Consider the following 25,310-nt stretch of genomic DNA (forward strand, 5'->3'; position numbering starts at 1 on the left):
TTTGTTTGATTTATTGGGTCTTCTATTTACAGAAGTTCTGATTGTTTTCTTTACAGAATCTCTGTGTCTTTATTGAAATGGTCTTTATCCTATATAATTTTTATCTCAATTAGATCTTAAATCTTCCTTCAGCTCATTAATCATTTTAATAATCAACTATTAAAAGTCTTTCTCTGGAAATTTGTTCTATTCCATGTCTGTGTGTTCCTTTATTGGGGGATTATAGCTTTGGTGGGGACACTTGTTTGTCTGCATCCTTATGTTTGCAGAGATCTTGAATTTACACATCTGTTAATTGGGATTCCTATTCCTCTTTCATGAGGGTGTTATTTGGTGTATAGTTGTCTCTTTTGTAATACATCCTGTATGGTTGAGATCTCTTAGCTGGATCATTTAGGCTCAGTACAATACAAGTTTAAGTTTAAATTGTGCCTCAGATGCTCCAGAACTGTTAATTTGCTACACTGTTGTACAACTGCTGAAACATTGTGGTCTTTTTTCTGAACCATTGTTTTGTAATATTTATCTGATATTTTTGTAGGAGTAGATGTGCAAGATTGGGGTTTGATTATCACCTTCTAGTCAACTTAGGGCTCAGTCTATAGTTTGAAAATTTTGTCTCCCATATTCTATGTGTTGAAGTACTGTTGAAGCTGGAGTGGGGTTAGTTTTAGTGTGGAAGAGATGTTCTCACACTTTGCTGAATTGTAGATATAATTCAGCCATGGTGTCTCTACCCTGTGAATTTTTAGTACACCTGTTGTTACCCATATCCTCTCAGAAAAAAAGGGGGAGCAAGCAAAAATGAAGAACAGTGATCAATATACAGCATTTAAATAAATGTGAAGTGCCTGCTGTGGCATGTAAACCATTAATTACTACAAAAATAAGAATTTCACTGCCAACCTTTAACAATAGCAAAAACAATCAGTGAATTAAATCTAGCTCTAAAGTATAGAGCAGCCAATATCTATGGCTTCCACAGTGCTAATAACTGCAACAACATGAATTAAAGGGGTAGTAATTATATAAATTAATCTTTAAAGATAGTAAAATTAGAGTTCTTAATGAAAATAAAATGGAGTAAAAGGGCAAAAGAAAGTTAAAAATACACAAAAGGTGAACAGCATGTGAAAGGTAGCAAATAATGGCTTAAGAAGAGGAAAAGTAAAAAAAAATAAAAATAAAAATGAGAGCGATATAAAAATGAGGTCAGGAAATTTGAATATTGAAGGAGAAAAGATGAGAGTAGAATAAATGAGAGAAAGAATAACAACCAAAAAGAAAAAGTCAAAACAAAACAAGTGAGCAAAAAACACTAGCCCTTAAAGTCAAAACAAGTTGAAGGAACAGATAGGTGAATAACAACAAGAACAACAAAAGAAAACAGGCAAAACGACAAAAAGGAATACAAAAAAACTGAAAAAAAATAATGTAATATACACACTGAATAATCTGTACAGATAGAAAACACACACATAGTCAAACTTAAGTTCAGTGTAAAAAGGAATAAAACAACAACAAAAAAAATAGTTAATGAAGAAATGGTCTCCACTAAGGTGGTTAAAACTGTTGACAAAAATGGATGCTCCCTGACTATGTCATATGTCCTGTTTGTTCTTGAGCTATGAGCCCTTTACAGAGAACAAGGGCCAGGGGTTGTAAAACTGGTCTTTTTTGAGTTGTTCACTATTCTGCCAGTTGGAGTGGCCTGGAATCAAAGCTGATTGTATTGACTCTCAGCTTGCTTCTCACAAGTTTAAATTAGCACATAATGAGAATTAGTGACAATTGGAATTTTGCCCATTCAAACTAGTTAGATGTAATCCCCATGCAAGGCTAATGCAGAGTTCTAAATGTGAAGCTCATGCAACTGGCATTTAATTGTGACTGACCATTTAAAGAGGAAAAGTAAAAAAAAAAATACCTGCTATAGAGAGAACAGCTTTACCTACCCTATTGGTGGATAGATGCCAATCTCTCCTGATAACTTGTTCTTGGGTAACTGTTTTAGTCAGCTTTTTTTTTTCCAGCAGGGACCAAAAGACCTGACAAGAACATTTTTTTTTCTTTTCTTAATTCTAATTTGTTATGTAAGACCGTGGAATGCATTACAATTCATAATACACATATAGAGCACAATTTTTCACATCTCTGGTTGTGCACAAAGTAGAATCACACCACTCATGTCTTCATAAATGTACTTAGGGTAATGACATCCATCTCAATCCACCATCTTTTCTACCTCCATGTCTCCTCCCTTACCTTCCCAATCCTTTGTCCTATCTAGAATTTATCTACTCTTCCCCTGATCCCCCTCCCAATCCCACTATGAATAAGCCTCCTTATATCAGAGAAAACATTCAGCATTTGTTTTTTGGGGGAATTGGCTAACTTCACTTAGCATTATATTCTCTGACTCCATCCATTTGCCTGCAAATGCCATGATTTGATTTGATTGCTGAGTAATATTCATTGTGTATATATACCACATTTTCTTTATCCATCCATCTAGTGAAGTGCGTCTCGGTTGATTCCACAGTTTAGCTATTGTGAATTGTGCTGCTATAAACATTTATGTGGCTGTGTTCCTGTATTATGCTACTTTAAGTCCTTTGGGTATAGGCTGAGGAGTAGGATAGCTGGGTCAAATGGTGGTTCCATTCCCAATTTTCCAAGAAATCTCCATATTGCTTTCCATTTTGGCTGCACCAATTTGCGGTCCCACTAGCAATGTATGACGTGCCTTTTTTCCCCACATCCTCACCAATACTTATTATAGCTGCCATTCTGACTGGAGTGAGATGAAATCTTAGAGTAGTTTTGATTTGCATTTCTCTAATTGCTAGAGATGATGAATATTTTTTTTCATATATTTGTTGATTGTTTGTATATCCCCTCTGAGAAGTGTCTGTTCAGTTCCTTGACCCATTTATTGATTGGGTTATTTGTTTGTTTGTTTTTTTTGGTGTTTAGCTTTTTGAGTTCTTTATATACCCTAGAGATTAGTGCTCTATCTAATGTGTGAGGGGTAAAGATTTGCTCCCAAGATATATGCTCTCTATTCACCTCACAGATGGTTTCTTTTGCTGAGAAGAAGCCTTTGAGTTTGAATTTTAAAGGAGGAAAAGTGCACTTGGTGCTCACAGTTTCAAAGATCTCAGTCTATAGATTACCAACTCCATTGCTATGGGCCCTGAGATGAGGCAGAACACCAGGGTGGAAAGATATGGCAGAGGAAAGTACCTCAGGACATGGCAACAAGAAGCAGAGAAAGAAACACTCCACTCACCAAGTACAAAATATAAGCTCCAAAGGCATGACCCCAGTAACCCACCCCCCAGTAACACTATACCTGCCTACAATTGCCACCCACTTACTAGCTATCAGTGGATTAATCCACTAACTAGGCTACAACTCTCTTAATCTTATGACTTAACCTATGAATGTTCTTGGATCATCACACATATGAGCTTCTGGGGGGCATCTAATACTTAAACATAAGAGTGGCCTCCTGAGAACATCACTGTTGGAGAAAAGTGACCACTACTCACCTAGTCTCATACATTACACCCACAAATGTGGACTTCTCCGGATCAGACTCAGAGTGGAAATGCACTGCCAGGCTAGTTGCAGGGTTCTCTCCAACTAATCATGCAAATCTGCAAACCAAACCACACTCCACATGGAATTAATGGTTTGAGTCCCATGGGTGCAATCCCTTCTATTCCCACCTCAGTCATAATCTGCCAGGTGAACTCTAGATCTCATGGTAGGTGCATGCAATCCGTACTTTTTATGGAATCCCAAGATAATGCAGCAGAAAATCACGTGTCTAAGGTGGTGTCCCACTGGGCATTGTAGCACATGCTCATAATCCCAGCAGCTTGGGAGGCTAAGGCAAGAGGTTCCCAAGTTCATAACCAGCCACAGGAACTTAGCGAGGCACTGTCTTAAAATTTTTAAAATAAATAAAATAAGATAAAAAGTGCTGTGGATGTGGCTCCGTGGTTGAACACCCCTGAGTTCAATCCCTGGTTAAAATAATTAATTAATTAATTAAATGATGTGCTATGTTAGTTCTCTCTGCTCCATGGCCAGGAAGTATGGGAGACTCTTCACAGACCAGCTCACCACTCTTATTCTAGGTCACTTATGTTCAAACTGCCTCTCTGTTCTATGGGTTCCCCATGTCAAAATTTCTTTGCAGATTCTCTCCTTCTGCCTTGGTTGCCCCCTCCTCTCATAGTGACCTGGTGCCAGCATTATCATCTGGATTCCCAACATTTTTTGTCCTATGTTGAAGCACTCAAATTTATTTGCCTCTATGATTTTTAAAAAATATATTTTAGTTGTCAATGAACATGCCTCATATGTGTTAGGCAAGCCTTCCACCACTGAGCCACAAACTCAGCCCTGTCACCCACTTCACATGAGAGTAATATTCCTACCACTTGCATTCTGAATCATGGAGCAATTGGGAAACACATCTTTTCTGTACTCTACCATATTCCACCACTTGGAGTACTTGCATTTTGAGTATCCCAAACCAAACATCCACTTACACTCTGCATTTCACCAGATTAGTGAGTGCCCATAATGAAAGTTAACCTGGGAATTGAAGAGACTTGGACCCTGCTGTGAATGTAAAAACTGAAGACTAACATAGAGCACTTCCTCTTGAAATTTTCAGTCTGAGATATGAGACAAAGACTACAAATTACAGAGTCTTGGAACTAGAACTGAACAGAGTCAAACAGAAATTTCCACCTCCTCCAGAAGCATCTAAAAGATAGAGTCATATTACATATACCTCTCCTTAGTTTGTGGACAGGGACTTTCAGAAATGGAAATGTCATTCAATCCAGATCACCCTAGAGATGAAGCAGTTGAAGGAGCTGGCCATTTTCTCTGTCATACTTAATGCTCTTACCCAAAGACACAACAATGAGAGTGAAAAGTAGGCCATTCCAATCCCCTCTCCAGCAGAAATGACCAGGCAAGGAGAGGGTCAATTTTTGTATAGACTCACCTAAATATTTTGACCAGTTGGGTCAAAGTTGAAAACAGTAAAGAATATGAAATTTGAATTTTAATGACTTTCTTAGAGTTGGTAGTTTCTACAATTTAAAATATTTTTTAAAAATTCAGCAACAAGTAACATGAACCTCTGCATGATGATTAATACATTAACTAATTGATATAAACCAACTCCTAGTGTCTACCATAGGTAAATAAATATTCCACTTTAGTCTTCTCTTCTATATACCCTTTATTCTTCACATTTTAACATGTGTCCCTTCCCACCCCAACCCTTTTCTTCTCATCTTTCCTTTTTTCTTTCCCTTTTCTCTATTTACTTTTATCTCCTTGAAACTAAATTTAGTATACAATGATTAATGTGTAACCCCTTCAGCCTACTCTATATTACTGGTCACCTACATTCTTCCTAGTTTAATAGAGTTTCAGAGATTATTACTATTCATATTTATAACATATGTTGATATATAGTTTACTTTGAAACTACCATTATTTCTTTTACCACTCTATCAAAGAGGCATTGGAGGTTGAAATTAATGCTTGAATTATGCTAAACCTATGTGTTGAAGATAAGGTATAATGACAGAAAGTACTTATCTCACAAAAGGACCCTGACATATAAGAGAAGGAATACATCTCAAGAAATGTGCAAATCTACAGCCTCTGAAAACATGAGGCCAAGAATAATCCCCACCCCCCAAATTTACAACCTCCATTAAAGATATCCAGAGATATTGAAGAAATTCCACAGAAAAACTACAAAGAGTTGATTATTAAAATGATTAATGGGCTAAAAGTATAGGTAAAGAATAGATTAAGTGAGAAAATAAAGTTGATGAAAGACCACTTCAATAAAGAGAGATATTCTGAAAATAGAGTCATCAGATATCCTGGAACTAAAAGACAGAATAAACCAAATTAAAAATTTAGTTCAATGTTTTACCAATAGATTACACCATATAGAAAGCAGAACTGCAGTTATCAAAGACAGTGTATGAGTTTGAACATTCAGTAAGCATTAAAGAACAAAGGCCATAATCATAATATACAAGCAATCAGGGACAACATTAAGAAACCAAATTTAAGAGTCAAATCCAAGAGGTCATGGAGGCTAATACCATTAAGAACTTTTTCAATGAAATGAAAGCAGATTTTTTTTTTCAAACCATAGATAGACATCCACATTCAGGACACATATAGAACTCCACATACACAAGACTAAAAATGAATCTCTTCAAGATATTATAATCAAAATGCCTAATGTAGAGAATAAGGAGAGTGTCAAATCATAGGAACTAATAAGAGTTAAACCAATAAGGCTTCCTTCTGACTCTGCAGATTAGACTCTAAAACCCAGGTGGTCTTGGAATGAGATAATCCAGGCTCTATATCCAGCAAAGCTATCCTCCAGAATCATAAGAGAAATCAAAACATTCCAAGATAAACAAAAATAATTCATGATGACTAATCCAACACTACAGAAAATACTTTTAAAAAATGTGACACAGAGAAGAGCTTAAAATCAAACCCCACAGCTCCTGAAAGGAAGAAGCTCACTAGAAGAGCAACCAAATAAATGAGAATTAGGAAAAAAAATATAAATGAAACTGGCGGGAAATTATCAACATTTCTTTATAATAACTATGAAAGTAAACGGTCTCAATTATCCAATTAAAAGACAGACTGGCAGGGTGGTTTATGAAATAAGACCTAACTACATGATGCTTGCAAGAGATTCAACTTATAGGCAAATACATCCATATTATGAAATTAAAACAATGGAAAAGAATATTCCATGCAAATGGAATCAGGAATAGCTATTTTCATATCTGACAAAGCATATTTCAAGCAAAACATAATTACAAGAGATAAATATCACTTCAAACTGGAAAGGAAAACATTTAACAAGAAGATAAAATGATAGTTAAATATTTGTGCCCAAATTATCTGTGTACCTAATTACATAAAATCACTTCTTGATATAAAGACTTTAATAGACCCCAAATGAATAATACCAAGTGATTTGAATACATCTTAACTAAGATATAGGTTATCCCCTGATAAAATCAATAAAGACACTTCTATCCTCCAACATACTAAAAACAAAATGAACATAACAGTCATCTATAGAATATTTTAACCAAAAGAGGCTGAATACACTTCCTTCTCAGCTGCTCATAGAACCTTCCTCCTATTAGACCATATTTTAGGACATAAAGCAAGACCCAAAACAGTAGAAATGGAAAATAATTAATTTTAGATATTAAGTAGAGAAAAATAAAATGAAAAGACTCAATGCAACAAGAATTGGTTCTTGGAAAAATAATCAAAAAAGTTAAAAACTTAGTAAAATTAATGGAGGGAGAGGGTCCAAATCAACATAATTATAAATGAAAAATTAGTTATCAACAGACATTTCAGAGGATCATAGGAACTATTTCAAAAACTTATATTTCCAAAAAATGAAACATCTAGAAACTTTGAAAAATATCTAGACATATATAGTCTATCCCAATTGAACCAAAGAATATAAAAATCTAAAATTACCAATATCAAGTAACAAGTTTCTGCAATAATAAAAAACCTTTCAAAGAAGGAAAGCCTAGGACCAGATGAATTCTCAGTTGAGTTCTACCATATTTTAAAGAAAAAGTCACAGCAGCTGGGTGTGGTGGCACATGTCTGTAATCCCAGAAGCTCAGGGGTCTGAGGCAGGAGGACTGCAAGTTCAAAGTCAGCCTCATCAACTTAGTGACGTCCCAAAAATTCAGTGAGACCCTTTCTCTAAAGAAAAGTTTAAAATCATCTGGGGATATAGCTCTCTGGTTAAGTGTGTCCCTGGGTTCAATCCATGGTTCCAAAAAAAAAAAAAAAAAGAAAAAAAGAAAAGAAAGAAAGAAAAAGAAACACCTAATACCAAATCTCATCTAAGTATTCCATGACAAAGAGGGAACATTCCCACATATATTCTTTGAAGTAATTATCACTCTAAAACCAAAATTAGATAAGAACTTACCAAGGAAAGAAAACTACAGACTGATAAACATATATATGAAAAGCTGCAATAATATATTAGCAATCTGCATTAAACAACACAATGAGAAGGTTGTCCATCATGTTCAAATTTATTTCATCTAGGGTGCAAGGTTGCATCAACATGCGAATTAATGAAATACATTCATCATATTAATAGAATTAAGGACAAAAAATCATCTTAACAGATGCAGAAAAATCTTTTTTAAATTAATTAATTTGTTCTAATTTGTTATACATGACAGTAGAATACACTTCAATTTATATAACACATATGGAACACAATTTTTCATTTTTCTGATTGTACACAAATTGGAGTCACACCATTAATGTCTTTATACGTGTACCTAGGGTAATGATGTCCACCAGCAGAAAAATCTTTGACAAAATCCATCAACCATTCATATTAAAAATACTAAGAAACTAGGGGTAGGAAAAACTTACTTCAACAGCATAAAGGCTATATTAAACAAACCCAAAGTCAATATCATACCAAACATAAAAAAACTGAAATCATTTCCTCAAAAGTCAAAAATAAGACAAGGATTCCACTGTTACCATTTCTATTCAATATGGTTCTAGAAACTCTATCCAGAGCAGTCAAACAAGAGAAGAAATTTGAATGAATATAAATAAAAAGAAGAAGTCAAAGAAATCCTGTCTGATGATGGCATGATCCTATATCTAGAAGATCAAAACAAAAATTCTGCAAAGTAGCTTTACTACACATCAATGAATATGACCAAATTATTTAAAGATTCATATGGAATCTCAAGTATTCACAAGAGATAAAATAATGTTGATAATGAAGAATTATATAGAGGGTTTCACAGTCCAAAAATTCTCAAATTAGTAAGAAGCAATGGAAATCAATATAGTATGGTAGTGACAGAAAAATAGATATATAGATAGATGAAATAGAATTGAGAATCCAAAATTTAACAGATATATCTATAGTAAACTGTTTTTTAATAAGCATGCCAAGACCATTCAATTGAAAAGAGAATAGTCTTTAAACAAATGGTAGGAAGCTGAGGCAGGAGGATTTGAAGTCCAAAGCCAGCCTAAGCAAATTAGTAAGACCCTAAGGAACTTAGTGAGACCCTGGCTCTAAATAAATTATAAAAAGTTCTTGGGATGTTGCTCTGTGTTTAAGCAACCCTGGGTTCAATTCCTGGTACTAAATAAATAAATAGATAAATAAATATATAAATAAAGCAAATGGTGCTGATATTCATATACAAAAAAATTGTACTTGGACCTCAAATATATTGAAGCCCATAGATGTAAGAGGAAACATTGGGAGAAAAGAGGGACAAATCTTCATGACCTTGGATTTGGCAAAAGCTTTGTCGATATGACAACAAAAGGAAAATAAATAAACTGAACTTTATCAAAATTTAAAATTTTTGTATTTCTAAGGACATCTTTTAAAAAGTAGAAAGAAACCCAACAAATGGGAGAAAATAGTTTTCAACTGTACATATACAGTTGATGAGACTCTTTTAAACTCATCAATAAAAAGATAACACATTAATAAATGGACAAATATCTAAATAGACATTTCACCAAAGATATATACATAGCTAATAAGCACATGGAAAGATATTCAACATTTATTACTTACCTGAAAATTACAGTGAAAGACCACTTCCTACCCACTAGAATGGATAGAATAAAAAACTCAGATAATAAAGAACTGTCAGTAAGTATATGGAGAAATTAGAACACTTATACACTATTGGGGGTTATGTAATTTGGTGTAGACACTTTGGAAAACAGTCTGGCAGCTTCTCAAGTGATAAAACATAGAGTTACCATCTGACTTAGTAATATGCTCCTTAACATATTCCCAAGAGATTTTAAAACATGTCCAAATGGAAACACAAGTTTTCAGCAGTATTTTTCATAATGGTAAAAGGTAGAAACCAATGCAAATGTCCACAAGTTGATTAATAGATAAAGAATGCAATATATCCATACAGTAAAATATCATCCATCCATAAAAATGGAGTAATATAAGGATGCATGCTACAACACAGATGAACCATGAAAACATGCCGAGTAAAAGAATTCAGTGACCAAAGGTCTCATACTACATGATCCCATTCATGTGGAATTCCAGAATGGCAAGAACTAAAGAAACAGAAGGTAGATTTGTGATTATTTAGAGATTTAAGGTGGAAGTGCAATAGCTAGGGGTTTTCAGTGAAAGTGCATGGTGTTTCTTTTTTTTAATATTTTTTTAGTTGATGAACGACCTTATTTTATTTATTTATATGCGGTGCTGAAAATTGAACCCAGTATCTTGCACATGCTAGGTAAGTACTTTATCACTGAGCTATAACTCCAGTCCCGGAGTCTTTTTGATGTGATTTTTAAAATTGGTCTAAAGTTGACTGATCACAGTGTATATTGTAAATATGCCCCAAATCATTGAATTGTACACTTTACATAAATATATTATATATTTTGACAACAATATTTCAATAAAGTATTTTAAAAGGAGAAATAATGAATTAATATTGAATAAAAGAAAATAATTGGAAATGAACATAAGCTCAATTCTTCACCAAATAGCAAAAAATATTGTATGCATTAACGAGGTATTTTATCTTCATTTGCAAAGCTATGAATCAACAAATACAAACCAATTTAACATTAATTACTTAAAATGCCTAGAGTGAGGAATCCTATAAATGGATCTAAGCATGGTTTTGGTTGTTTCCAAATAACCAAAATTTGGAAACTAGTTATATCAAACATGACAATTGCAGACTTTGTGGAGATTGTTAGGTTTGGAAACTTAGTTTCAAGAACTGGTCAGTGTTAAAATAAGAAGCCATAGGTGAAAATTCATTAGAAGTGTATCATTTGTTAATGGTCAAAAAGTCACTGTGAAGGTAACAAATGGAACAAGAAACCAAGATTGAGGTAATTAGAGCAATTTATGGAGTCTTCCAGAGAGTTTGTTTAAGCCAGTGGTTCTCTATGCTGGCTGAACATTTAGGATCATTAGCTTTTAAGTCAGAATCTCCGGGGGGATGGGACCTGAGTCTTGGCATTTTCGTATTTCCTGTGTGGGTCTAAAGGTTTGGCAGGGTGGAAAACTACTGGCCTAGGCCAAATGATACTGTATATGATCAAGAGGGAAGAGACCAAGGAAAGAATTACCACAGGATGATTTATCCAGTTAGGTACTTTGGTGAACTCTGCAGATTGTAGAAACAAACACCTGGGTGTGGAAGGTAAGTTTATACTTTTCAGATCTTAGCAGTTCTCAGTCTAACTCCTCGTCCACATCTCACTCTTATCCAGTGTGAATGGGATATTGCTGTTAAGATAAGGAAAAGGACTTCCCCTAGATCACATGGAGTCATCAGCAGAGCCTAGGTCTGACTCCAAATTACAGCCCTTTACCATTCCCCACTGCTTTCTCACTCTGCTGTCTGAAACTTGGTTTAAGAAGCAGGCAGTTCTTAAATGGACTATTAATGCATTTGAGCCTTTCCACAACTCTCTTTCCAAACCTGCCTGAGGGCTTCAAATCTTTATCTTAAATACTGCTCTTTCGAAGCTACATTACATAATCAGTTCAGCAATAAACCTTTCAAGTTATACGACTTTTAGTCAAAGCAAATCTTTTGGCCTTGTTTTCTTGCCAAGACTCATGACTCCTGCCTGTCTCATCGAATGAGCATAGTAATAAATCTCCTTTGCTGAATGCCAACAGCATGCTGGGCACTGTAAGGCACTAGGGACTTGAGAGCTGGTGAAGGAGTTATAGTTTGAGTCCAGTGCCATCTTTTTCTTATTCTGACCTTTCACCCTTTTGAAGACCATAAACACTGTTTTCTCAAACCTAACAATCTCCACAAAGTCTGCAATTGTCATGTTTGATATAACTAGCTTTTTTTTTCCAATTGTTTTATCAGCCAGCTGAAATTCACTTCTTGCTTGCCCAACCTCTTTCTTTCCTACTTTCCCAATACATGGTGATTTCCTACTTTCCCAGTACATATGTATATGTTGCTGCCTATTGCAAATTTGACCTAATTCCTTGGCTAAGTGGTCAAAAATATTCTTGTTTTTGTGAAACCTTGTTCATTATACATACTGCTACCTGCCCTTTTCCAGGCTACATTACTTCTTCCCAGCTCACCATTCCCTCCACCAGCTCAATTCATAACTTCTCCTATCTTATGAGCTAAGTTTGACATACAAAGCGTATATGTCCGCTTGTCTTGACCACATAGGGTGGTCAATGTTTTCCCCCAAGAAGCAGAACTCCTATTCCAGATTACAGCAAACCTTTATAGTCAACCCTGGGTTCTCCCATGCCCCAAAGTGTTGTTCCACTAAAGAATAGGAAAAGAAAGGATAGATACACTGTGGACTTTTCCATTACCTTAGCTGTGGCAGTTTCATGTAATATATAATAATATTTTCCTTCATTGATTTAGGCCCAGACACTGAACTAAATATTGCCATTTATATGTCAATTTTCCTTGGTTATAACCTGGTTGCTTTTGTTGGGCTGTGTTGGTACTCAATTGCCCATTGACACTTCAGAGGAATCAGTTGTAACAATTGAAATTGTCCTGAGCCCACTGTACAGAGACACAATTAAGAGATGAGTCATAAATATCTTTATTCCTGAATGAAGAAGACACAGAAGAAGAAACTGGACATGGCTACATGAACAAATTGGTAGGGGACCAGAACAGTTTTGATGCTAAAATAAGATGTGAGGGATTTCTATCATTTCCCTACTGTTTTGAAGACTTATCAATTTTTCTAAGATGCAAAGATTTACCATCTCTATTGAATTACTGCCTCCAATTCATTGTTTTCACATTTCCAATGTATACTCTATCCTCTGAGTCTCCCATCAATTTCACCTGGCCATAAATAGAAATTACATTCATGGGACTTGCTACACAGGAATGTGGCTTTGACTACTATTATGGGTTAAATTTTTAAAATTAACTTTTCTCAGCCATAGTTTCCTCAAATGAAAAATAAGGTTATTATATATACCTTGAAGAGTTGGTCTGAGAATTCTAACATGTGACATTTCTGTAAGAATAAAACATCTTAACAGATCAGGGACAAGAATAATGAAAGATGAATGATAATTTTGTTATTTTTGTCTTTAACTCCCAGGAACTTTTCAGGTGGCATTCAGCTTCTTGAATAGGTCATAGCTTGGCTAGGTCTTAAGCCCCAGAATTAAAGGTTGACTTGAATAACTAAAAAAAACAGTAACTGTTAACTTTTATATTGCATTAATTTGGGTCCAGACACTGAACTAAATATTGTCATTTATCATCTCATTTAATCCTTATAACATTCCTATAATATAGGTTATTGCCTCCATTTTACATTAAAGGCAACTGAGTCAGTATGGCTCAATAATTTGCACAAGAAACATAACTAGTAAGTGATAGTTACTAGATCTAAAGAATCTTGAAGTTTCCATCTAAATAAGATGTTCTGATAGTCGATGGTACTAGGAATAATGGGGTGCCTCAGAATAGGGAAGAGAAGGTGAGGCCCAAGCTAATGATGCCTAAACAGCCCTTCTCAGACTTCCATGAACAAACAAAAACAAACACTCTGGACTACTAAGTAGTGAGAGAGGTCAAGAAAGTGCCCCCCAAGCCCTACCTCTAAGGGTAAGAATGAGAGAGGATAGTTGCGTGGGGGGGGGGCATGAGATCTAATTGTGAATGTTTTGCCAGCAACAGGAACCCAGGGTTCCCAAGCCTTCATCTGATTCCAGCTCTGACTTGCTGTGCAACCTTTGTGAAGTAAATCTCTCCATTTCTGGGCCTGTTTCTGCCTTTCTGACACTAGAAAGGCAACACAAAACAATTTCATGGGCAGGCTCAGGCAACACTGATGGAAATGTTGGCTGTTGGAGCAGGAAGCCTTTCCTTTGTCATTGCACCATGCCCTATATTTGAACCCCTCAACATCTTGCCTCCTACAAACAGTTTTCTGAAGTGTCATCAATGATTTTTTTTTTCTGGGCCCCTCCCTGAGCTGGTAGTAAAACCACGTGTCACCCTGCAACTTGGTAGGCAGGCCTTAAGTCCTGATCATGAAACATATGAAGTGAAAGGCAAGCTGAAATGATAGAAGACACTTCTATGTGAGGCTATGCCCCCTTAAAATGGGCTTTTGGTTTAAGAGGGACTGCCAATGAACATTTGAGCACTTTTTAAAGGACACCATAAGTGAGTCCTTGGGGTAACAAGGACAGGACATTTTAAGGTTCCCTGGCAAACACAGGAAAATCAACCACACTTTGTCTTCTCTGTAACTTGGGTCTAGAAGTCAGAGGAAGAGTAACAGGTCAGATTCTACAAAATTTCCTGTGCACTTTGGTCCCAAAAGAAAAGAGAAAACACATGTGAATTAGAATTTAAGGAGTGTTTAATAAAGACACTATTTACAATAAGTGAGGTATATAGGAACAACAAGGCATAGTCCAATACTTATAGTGGGGCTTTGTCACTACTCTTAAGCCTGATGTAGAGGAAGGGATTTACTGAAATTTGGAAAGCAAGAATTCAGTGGAGAGGGCTGCTTTGAAAGCAATTCTGGCCTTGAGTTGAAAGGTACAAGCTGACACCATAGGAAGGGAGTTGGGAGAATAAAGATCTTGACTCTATTCTCCCCCTTCCCAATTTCCTGCCAAAGCTTCCCATAAGCAAATCTAACTGGAAGCCAGATAGCCCTGGAACCTTTTGAGCTACAAGTCAGCTTCCTGAACTAAAAAGCAGGTTGGAGGAGAGTGAAGAGTGGATCTGAAGAGGCAAAATGAAGCTAGCCATTCAAATTTGACTGATGAATGCAGGTCCCCATACCACCTTTCCCCTACAACAAAGTAGATCTTAGTTCTTCTATTCTAACATTCTTTCAGATCCAATTCTTCTGTCTCCAGAAGCTTCTAGTTCTAGCACCCAACCTAAAACCTCCCAATCTCAGAAACTTCTCAGATCAGAAAGCTCTAGGCATCTTTGACTCCAGAACTCCACTACTTTTGAATCCTTTTAGGACTATTCATCTCAATCGACTGTGAAACGCCCTGTCCCTATCAATTTGTCTAGAACATTGTCAGAGCATAGATGAGTTGCCTCTTCTTTAGGGCAGATATTGACTCTCCTGCTTCTCAATACACCATGCAGGTAAGCTGTTCTTATTCTATAAATAATCATGAAAGATAAGTGGCATAAACAAAAGGGTGGCATTGTTCATTGACCAGATCAGCAAGGCAGTGTGGGAGACAGTTGAAGGATTAGGGAAACAGAAGGGACACCAAGTGAGAGAGAAATGCTAATCTAACTAAATAAAATGATTTTCACCCCATGCTAGGTGAGATATGACAGGAGCCAAAAACAATCTAATGACTAAACTGCACCTACCAGAAGCAGAGGTTTACAATCTCAATTCTTCATCCAGTGTTTTTTGTACAAAATAGCTTTACTATACCCATGACAGGAGGTGCCACAGGACAATAGCACTGAATGTGGCTTCAAAACATCTGAATTCCCATCTCTACTAAATACTTGTATGAACTTGGGGCTCTCTGTCCTTTGGTTCATCTGTCTAATGGGAATAATAGCCCCGTTCCTGTTCTTCTTCCTAGGATGGTTTCTGAGGATCCATTGGGATCATGAATGAAAAAAACAGAAGTTGATAAATTGTAAAATTCAGGATCCAGGCTACCTCCTGGATCTATACTATACTGAGTGTTCATGAGTGGCTAAGTATTATGTGCATACATGAGAGAATTTCAGCATGTCAGTGTGTGTAAGTATGTGTGATTATGAGAAAGTTAATGAGGGAATAAATATAGCGAGGCATGTGAAAATGAACAAGTGAAAAATTAATGTTTGCAGGGCTTTTTAAAGATATTTTTTGATATGGACACAATATCTTTATTTATTTTCATGTGGTGCTGAGGATTGAACCCACTCTCTCATATGTGCAAGGCAAGTGCTCTGCCACTGAGCTACAACCCCAGCCCCTGTGTGCAGGTTTTGATGTAAGAGTTAACATGTTTGTTTAGAAATGCACAAGAGGGGATTTGAGAGAGGAAATAAAAGTATCTGTGGGTTGTAAGATTCTGAGAGTTTGTGAGGGTGAATGTGCATGTGATAATGTGTATGTTTATATGTTTATTAATGTTTAGGTTGGATCATATGAAATTGCCATTTTCATAGATTTACAATTCAACATTGGCAATTTTGTATGCTTTGGCCTACAATGTGTGTACAAATTCACGTATATTTGAGAAAGTGAAAATGAATTGTGTGTGAGAAGGCAAAGTGCATATGTGAAAAAAATGAATGTCAAGTTAAAGCAAATGCATATTTTCCTTGAATGAATTATGTATATAATCAAATGTGTATATTTTTGGTAGAGAATGTGTATATATGATTGTACATGAGCACGCATGTGAATGTGTTTAGAAAGAAAAGATGATATTTAGTAAGACATGTATGTGAATGCATGTGAATTCAAGTGTATTTGTGTGTGTGTGTGTGTGTGTGTGTGTGTGTGTGTGTGAGAGAGAGAGAGAGAGAGAGAGAGAGAGAGAGAGAGAGAGAGGACAAAGATTAATCAGAGAACACACCTAGACTTTGGACTCTGTGCTAGTAGTGAACAGATGCCCTCCCTACTACTCATAACTTTCTCAAAAACAAGCTTTCCAAGCTGAAATTTTCCACACAGGCTTTCCTTCCCCAAAGGGGATCTTTTTATTTATTTATTTTTTTTTTCTTTTTGAGCCTTACGCCTTCTGGGCCGAGGAGGGGAGTAAGTGCCCAGCTCTACTCAGAGAATAATTGGGAACATTTTGCTACACAGAGAAAACTGGAAAATGACTGGCGTGCAGGGCTAAAACTTAGTGCAGGTTGTAGCCGGCAAGACAAAGGGCCCCTCAGCTACTTTATTTGTTCTCTTTAAAAGTAGCCCTAAGTGACTGAAATATCGCTTGCCACCACAAGCAGTATGAAATTTCACCACCAGTTGGAGTTACGTAACTGTCTCCATGGCAACCAAAGCCCATAAACATGCAGTATCACTGTTGGCTGGTTACATAGCAGTGGTTTTAGTGCCCCCTCCACTCCTCCCCTTCAGCCCTTTCTAGGTTGTTTTCTCTTTTTATACCCCTCCTCCTATTTTTCTTTCCTGTCAAAAGCAAGAAAATTAAATGTTGAGTAAAATGAGTGAAAACTGAAGGTTTTTAAGCAATGGGTGCACATGAGGTGAGTCCTCTTCTCTGAGGAGCAGTGTAGGTGCTCAGTTCGCCTGCAGGCCAGATTCCACTGAGGAAATTACTGTCTCCCACCACTATACCACAACCCACAGACACACATATTCTACAGGGCCTACTGATAAAAGGAAATTGGGCAGGCTGAAGAAAAAGCAGACAGTCAAAGAGAAACCATAAAAATTTGGCCTCCCAAGGTTTCTTCCTTTGAATATTTCTAGAAATCCAGGGACAGCAACATCATGGTAGAGGTAATGGTAGCAGGTGTTTCTGAGTTGAGAGGATGAGGTTCGGAAAAATGAGGATGAAATCTTCCATCAGCAGTATCTCTACTTTTCCAGATCTTAGAGCTGTACTGTCCCTGCCCCCACCCCAGTCAAAAGGCAGGATTTGAGATCAAAAGAACAACATAGATTATCTGGATTCATGGATTTCAAGATCTGAATCCATTTTTTAGTACCTGTATGATGATAGACAACTCAAATAAGCTTAGGGTTTTTGTATACCTGAAACACTATGCTCCAATTCCCTGCTTAAAATCATATAGTGATAGGGAGCTCTTTGCCTCCAGACATGACCCAGTTGGACCTAACATTTCTGGGGATGAAATGCTCTGACAGAAAATTATTTATGTTGAGCTGCTATGTGGTAAATTATTTGCTTTGGCTTTCTGTGGATTTCATTCACAGGTCTTTGTTGTGTCCCCTGGGGCTCTCTAGATGCCAAATGTTTTCTTCACCTTATGAGAACCCCTGAAGAAACCTTCCAGATTCCATATATCCCTGAGTTTTTTCTCAGGCAAACAGCTTCATTTTCTTCAGCTATTCCTTATAGGTCTTGAGATATCACTTTCCACACAGCTTACTTCCCTCAGTATGGTTTCCTGATTCACTGTGTCCCCATTAAACTATGAGGCTCACATCTTGACATAGTCCTCCAGGTGAGGTCCCCAGTTAACTGTGTGGTAAATTCCAGGAATGGGTCTGTTATTCAAGGTGGGAAAGGGAATGGAGTGTACAAATGGAAAGAGGACTAAGGAATGTGTTTCTTTTCTGGGTTCAGTCGCTCTACCCTGGAAAACTGGGCATTAAATGCCATGTGCCAAAATTTCAAGTTCAACCTGTGGCCTCAAGTCCAGAACAGCTGTTTATGCACAATTTCATGTCCACTAGTGCCTGATCCCTCTGACCCCTGGCATAACTGGCAACTGGGTATGTGGAATGCATTGGTAGCCTCCATGGAAACTTCCTTTGTTCCTGTATTCATCCCCAGAAATGTCAGTCTTACTGAGAGCAGAACTTTGATCCTCCAGGGGCCTTCATATGCTCTGCTCAGAGCCAGAGCTGCCTCCTTGCACCAAGAGATACAGACCTGGTCCATAGCTTCTTTCTCTCTGAGGTCGTCTTGCAGCTCATGCTTTTAGTTTATTTAGAAACTGTCTTTATTACAAGGATTAAAAAAAAAAAAAAACAGTGGATAGTGCCAGGTACAGTGAAGGAGGGAAAGAATGAGTAGACAAACTTTGAGTTCATGCCACTCTTTCCTGAAAGTGGTACTGCTAGAATCTCCATATAACAGGAACCTTGGGAAGGATAGAAGTGGAACTAAAATGTTCATCTTAAAGCTGCAGTTATTGGAATAGGTATGCTGATTTTATACGATCTGTGTATATTTGGAGTGACTTTTGAAGGCTGGCGAATATATTTGGGGGGAATTAAAGGCCTTCCCAAACCTATTCTCTGTTAAGTCTCTCATTCATACTAGATTTATTTCTGCTCAGAGTTCTGTGGACAGAACTCTGTATATGCTTACCCATATTTGTTCTGGTGAGGAAGAGAATGCATAGACTCCACCTTAGTCTATGTTACCCTATTTGCAAAATAGACATAATACTCCATCCCCATTGCAAGTTTATCAGAAAGATGAAAAACAATTGGAAATGGAAAACCATTCAGTCAACCATAAACTGTTACATAAATATAAAGAGTTGACATAATCACCACCATAGTCATAATCCTAATTCACACACTGGACATCAGAAGGAAAATACAAGGAGCTTAAAGGGCCTTTGCAGGAACTTTTGAAAGATCGCTATTTTCAGAGGTACAAATGAAGGAGCTGAGCAAAGAAGAGGTTGGCATCTCAGTCAGCTGTGCCCAGCTGTCAAATTTTCATGGTGCAGGGACTGTGAGAAAGCCTGAATTTGCTCTTGTATTACTAAGACTGGCCTGGTGCTTATGAATTAGCTGGAAAGCTTGCAAAAAAGCTGAGAATGTTGATGAAAATATTATGGACCATAAGCCTGAGCAGGAATGAATTGGAATAATCAAAGGTAAGAAAAACCATCATCCCTTGAGTATATAAAGTGTACGCCAGACATGATGTTAAATGATTTCATGTACACTTCCCTTACTGAATCCTCACAGTCCACCTACCACTCCTTCCATGCCCTCTAGGCAAGGTAGCTATTACAATCACAGTTTATAGAGAAGAAAATGGAGAAGTCAGAGTGATATGCTTAACATCACACTACTATAAATGAAAGAGCTGGGTCTCAGTTCCAATAGTGGCATACTCTAAAGGGGACTGAATTCTGCTTTTTGAAGAAATGAGTTTCACTTGAGTTTGAGCAATAGCCCTGGGCTCCACCCCTCACATTTAAGAGCTGTCTTGCTGAAGTGTGCTATTAAATATAGGAATTAATGCTGGGCTGGCAGGAAAGAGAAGTCTTTCCTACTGATATGACCCACAGCACCACCAATACCCCTTATCTTGCCTTGGACTCAGTGTGCAATGCTAGGAAAAAAAATGTTTCTCACTCTCTAGTCCTTGAATTTTCATCTCATCTAGAAAAGTAGCTGTGGTGAAACCTAAATGAGAAAATTTAACATTATGTCTAGGTAGCACATGATAGTTTAATAGCTGGTAGCTTAGGAGAGGTTTGGGCTGGATGGTCTTCCTTATTTAGAATAGTTTCTGAATTCATAATTCTTCACTTCTTGCTTCTACACTGATCACTACAACCTACAATTTTAACACATTGTCAACTTGCAAGATCCAGAGAACAGCCTTGAGGTAAAAAGATCAGTTCCTTCAACACACTTTAGCTAAATGCTTCTTTTCAGACATACATTTTAACAATGTGCTAGATATTGGAGCATCAATATGCATAATATGTGGGACTTGTTTTGTAGTGTTTTCCAAAAGAATCAGAGTGGGGAGAAGGTCCTAGAATAAGTCAGGAAGGCAAAGCAGCAACAACAGCCCTAACCACCTGCATGTGAGCAGTAACCGATTCACAGCCTTGGAAAAGTGAATTAAGGCAGCTTGAGGAGTCCTCAGAAGTGGATAAAGAGTAACAGAGACAATAGTACTGAAAATTCATTACATTGGTCACCAAAGCCCTTTATGATTCCCCCCATTACCTTTTAGGTCTCATCACCCACTACTCTTTGTCCCTCTTTCTTTGTTGTTCCTCCAATAATACAGATACACTACCAGGTTTGCAGTTGCCACTCCCTCTTCCTACGTACATTTCCATGGTTCACTCTTACCTACTTCTACTCTTTCTTGCCCATCCTCTCTAAGTTATTTATTACAATGGTGAGTATTGAACCCAGGACCTCTTGCATACTAGGCAAGCATTCTACCTCTGAGGTATACTCCCAGTCTCTTATACTATCCAAATTACACCCACCAATTATCTCTGCATTAATATTCTCCTATCCATCACTTAATGCTGTCCAACATACTGTATATTTTATCTGTTCTTACTGCTTCTGCTTTCCTCCCTTGAATGTAAGCCCCAGAGATTGTTGTATGATTTCTTCATTGATATAACACCAGTGCCTAATGCAGTACCAGTACACAGTAGATGCTTAATAAATAGTTTATGAATGAACAATATTTACTAAATATGGAATTCATCAGTTATTCCATTTTAAGAATCAGTTTGCACTTAAGACTGATTAAAGATAAGGAACCTCTCTGAAGAATAATATGTGTAATTGTACATAGGATACGATGGTATTGTCTTGCACCTTGACTCCGCTCGTGAATTTTCAACTTAATAATCTCTGACTTTGTATAAATCCCTAATAAATGAGTAAAAAAAAAAAACAAGGTCCCAGAAAAGAGCAAGATGTTAAACTCAGTTTTCAGTGGTAAGATATTCAGTGGAGAAAACATAATTTTCTAAGGAAGGAAGAATTCCTTACATTCCTGCGGCCAATTTCATGCAAATTTTAAATCCTATTCCATAATAGGCAGTTAACATAAAGAAATTGCTACTACTTTAACCAAACCAAATTTATCAAAACCATACCAAATCCAACCAGGATGTTAGTTTGAGCTTTATAATTCTCCTACTTCTTTAAGGCCTATTCTCTTGTCTTTAGTTCCATCCCTTGTACCACAAGGCAGTGGCTCAGTGGCAGAACACTTGTCTCGCACATGTGAGGTACTGGGTTCGATCATCAGCACCACATAAAAAAAATGAATAAATGAAATAAAGATATTGCATCCATGTATAACTAAAAAATATTAAATAAATAAATAAATACTTCTGACTAGTCCTGTAATGAATGATACAATAGGCCAATTGTGAAGCCTATTCTCACTTCTCTGTGTACCAATTTGTCTACCTTCTTCATGTGATCCATCATTTTCCCTATCCAATAATTCACTTCATTAAATCCAGTAATATAAATAAAACATTTCACTGTCCAATTGTGGTTCTTTGTCTTCCAACTTGCAATGCTGCCTTAAACCAAAGTAATTATACGCCAATGATGGGATTTCAGACATCAGCCTGCCAAAAGTGTTCCTGATTAATTCTTTCCCTCTTTTTAATCTGATACAGTTACTATTTTTATAACAAAAGAGGGGATAAAGTCTCTGGTAATGTACTGTAAAAAATCTCTATATACATAATACCACCTTTTCTGTCATCATTACTGTGTACTTCCTAACTGCTATATTATTAACTCTTTGGAATCCACAATCTCATCACATTAACACAACCATCTTGTAGGGCAGGTATCTTATGTTTATCTTTATTTTGAGGACAGTAAAGGTCAAAGAGGTGAACTAAGTCATCAAAGATAACATAGAAGTGGTGGAGCTGGGATAACAACTGAACTTTCCAATGTTCTGATTACAGTCATGTGCTGCCCCTAGGAACATGATTTACCTACCATATGTAAGGTTAAGGCTGGGCCTGGGGCTGGGAAAATCCAGTGTGGTTGACAGCTTTTAAGATGGCATGTATTTATCCCTACTTCCTGATATTCCTATCCTTTGGTAATTCCCTCCCCATGAGTATGGACTGAACCCAGTGACTTGGTTCTAACAGATAAAATGTGGCAAAAGTTGTAGAATGTTACTTCCAAGATTAGGTTAATACAAGTCACCCTCTTTTGTTGTTTCACTTGCTCACTCTGATGAAGCAAGCTGATATTTCATGAGCTGCCCTATGGAGAGGTCCATAAGGCAAGGAACTGAAGGAAACCTTTGTTCAATAGATAGGGAAGAACTGGGTCCTCAGACTGAAGGCCCACAAAAAAACTGAATCATGCCAATGGCTGTTTGAGAAATCTTAGAGTCTGATCCTGTTTCAGACTACAATCCCAGCTGCTACTCAATTGTAGCTTATGAGAGACCTTGACCTGAAGTAACCCAGATACATCATGCCTGGTTTTCTGGCCCACAAAATTTATGAAATAATATATATTCATTTTCTTAACATCTAAGTTTTGGGTAATCTCTTGTGTAGCAATTGATAATTAACAAAAGCAGCAACATGGAATGGCTAACACTATACTGACTTGGCTACTTCAGCTCCCATACTCCCTCCTTGGGCATCTTCTAACCCACCAGTTTGGGTGCAATAAACTTTGTGCAGCTGTAAGAGGTTGAATTTGAAAAAAATAGTTCCAGGATTGTGAGGATTTTGACAGGTGAGAAAAGTTTACTGTTTGTTTGTGGGTTTGTTTTGGTTTTGTTTTCTGAAAGAAAAATTGTCTTACCTAAAGCCTTTTAGACTCTGCACTTCTATGACCATGCTAATTTGCAAGGCTGCTTAGAAATATTGTTGAATGAAAAGACCTCTCACTTAGAAGTCAAGAGACCTGGATTATGTCATTTAGTAAATCCACAATAGTTTTCAACTGCATCTTTGATCTGGGCATTATGCTCAATATTGAGGAGACTGTGTCAAATTAATCAGATCTCTATGCTTGTCCTGGTAAGTCTTCCAATATAATGGTTAGATTCCTCCTCAGTCACTCACAATGGACCCACAGGCACATTGTGCACAGTTTCCTCACTGTTGAAAAGGATGGTATACAGAAAAGTTGGTATACATAAAAGGTACAATTCAGCTCCACAACACTGTACCTTTTTTTTTTTAAAGGCAATGCATGTATTTAAGTGACCAAAGGGACTGCCTCCTGATTTGGTGACTATCCAGAATCATCAACATGAAATGATATGCCCTGGGTCATGCAGGCAAATAGAGGCAGTTTCCTGAGCTGCCTCCCCAAATTAAATTAATATTTATAGTACAAAGAAAATATACGGGGGCTAGGGTTGTGGCTCAGCGGTAGAGCGCTTGCCTAGCACATGTAAGCACATAAAACTAAATAAATAAAATAAAGATGATATTGTGTTCAACTAAAAAATAAATATAAAAAAGAAAATATATCTTCAATACTGCTTGCTTAATCACACACTGTTGCCAAAAATACAGCAAACAAACAAGATGAATGAAAAGAAATTGTGTTTTTAATAACCCAGTAACATTTAAATAACAGTAATTTTCTTATTAAATCTAAATGAACTTTTCTGGAGTTATACTCTTGCTGAGGCATCTAGAGGCTCTAAAAGTAAAAGACCTTCTGTTTTAGAGGAATCATGTTATGGCTGCGAGATTTCTGCTTGGAGTTGATGAGTCTGATTGAGACGGTAATAGGGCTGAGGGAAGAAAACCAAAGCAGCTACTTGATAAAATATCTCTGGAATGGAGAAAGGAATCCTGAGCTTTTGGAGGATGAGAAATGGGCAAGACAAGGGAAATCTCTTCATTCAGATAGGAAAATGCATAAAGAATGACTAACCTGAGATTACTAACATCATTTTTAATGAAGAAACAGATATAATCTGGGCCTTTCCATTACACTGTGTTGTACACAACCAATTTCATCCGAATAGATGATATGTGTCAAGAGCATGGGTTTCTAAGGCATATGACCGGGGATCAAATTTATTCTCTGCTATTTAATAATTCTGTGACCTTTTGTAAGTTACTTTACCTCTCTTCACGATCATTCTTTCATCTTTAAATTGAGGATGATATTACTATCCATCTCTTAAGGTTGTTTGTTGGATTCACTGAGTTAATATTTCTAAAACACTTGGATTCTAGCTTTGTCATAAAGTAAGCACCATGTATTTGTTAATATTTTTTAAAAAGGTTTTCAGTTAATTATTAGCAACCCCAGTAGCCCAAACCATTCAGTTGCAAGAACTCTGTGTTGAGACCCATGTCTCCCTTTTTTTAATAATTTTATTTATTTATTTATTTTAATTTTTAATTTATATATGACAGCGGAATTATTACAATTCTTATTACCCATATAGAGCACAATTTTTCATATCTCTGATTGTATACAAAGTATATTCACATCAATTCATGTCTTTATACATGTACTTTGGATAGTAATGACCATCACATTCCACCATCATTTCTAACCTCATGCTCCCTCCCTTCCCCTCCCACCCCTCTGTTCTATCTAGAGTTCCTCTATTCCTCCCATGCTCCCCCTTCCACTATGAATCAGCGTCCTTATATCAGAGAAAACATTTGGCATTTGGTTTTTTGGGATTGCTAACTTCACTTAGCATTATCTTCTCTAACTCCATCCATTTACCTGCAAATGTCATGACTTTATTT

Source organism: Marmota monax, unplaced genomic scaffold (genome assembly GCF_021218885.2).
Source record: "Marmota monax isolate L192 unplaced genomic scaffold, Marmota_monax_Labrador192_F-V1.1 WCK01_AAM20220418_F8-fsc00134, whole genome shotgun sequence".
NCBI classification, from domain to species: domain Eukaryota; kingdom Metazoa; phylum Chordata; class Mammalia; order Rodentia; family Sciuridae; genus Marmota; species Marmota monax.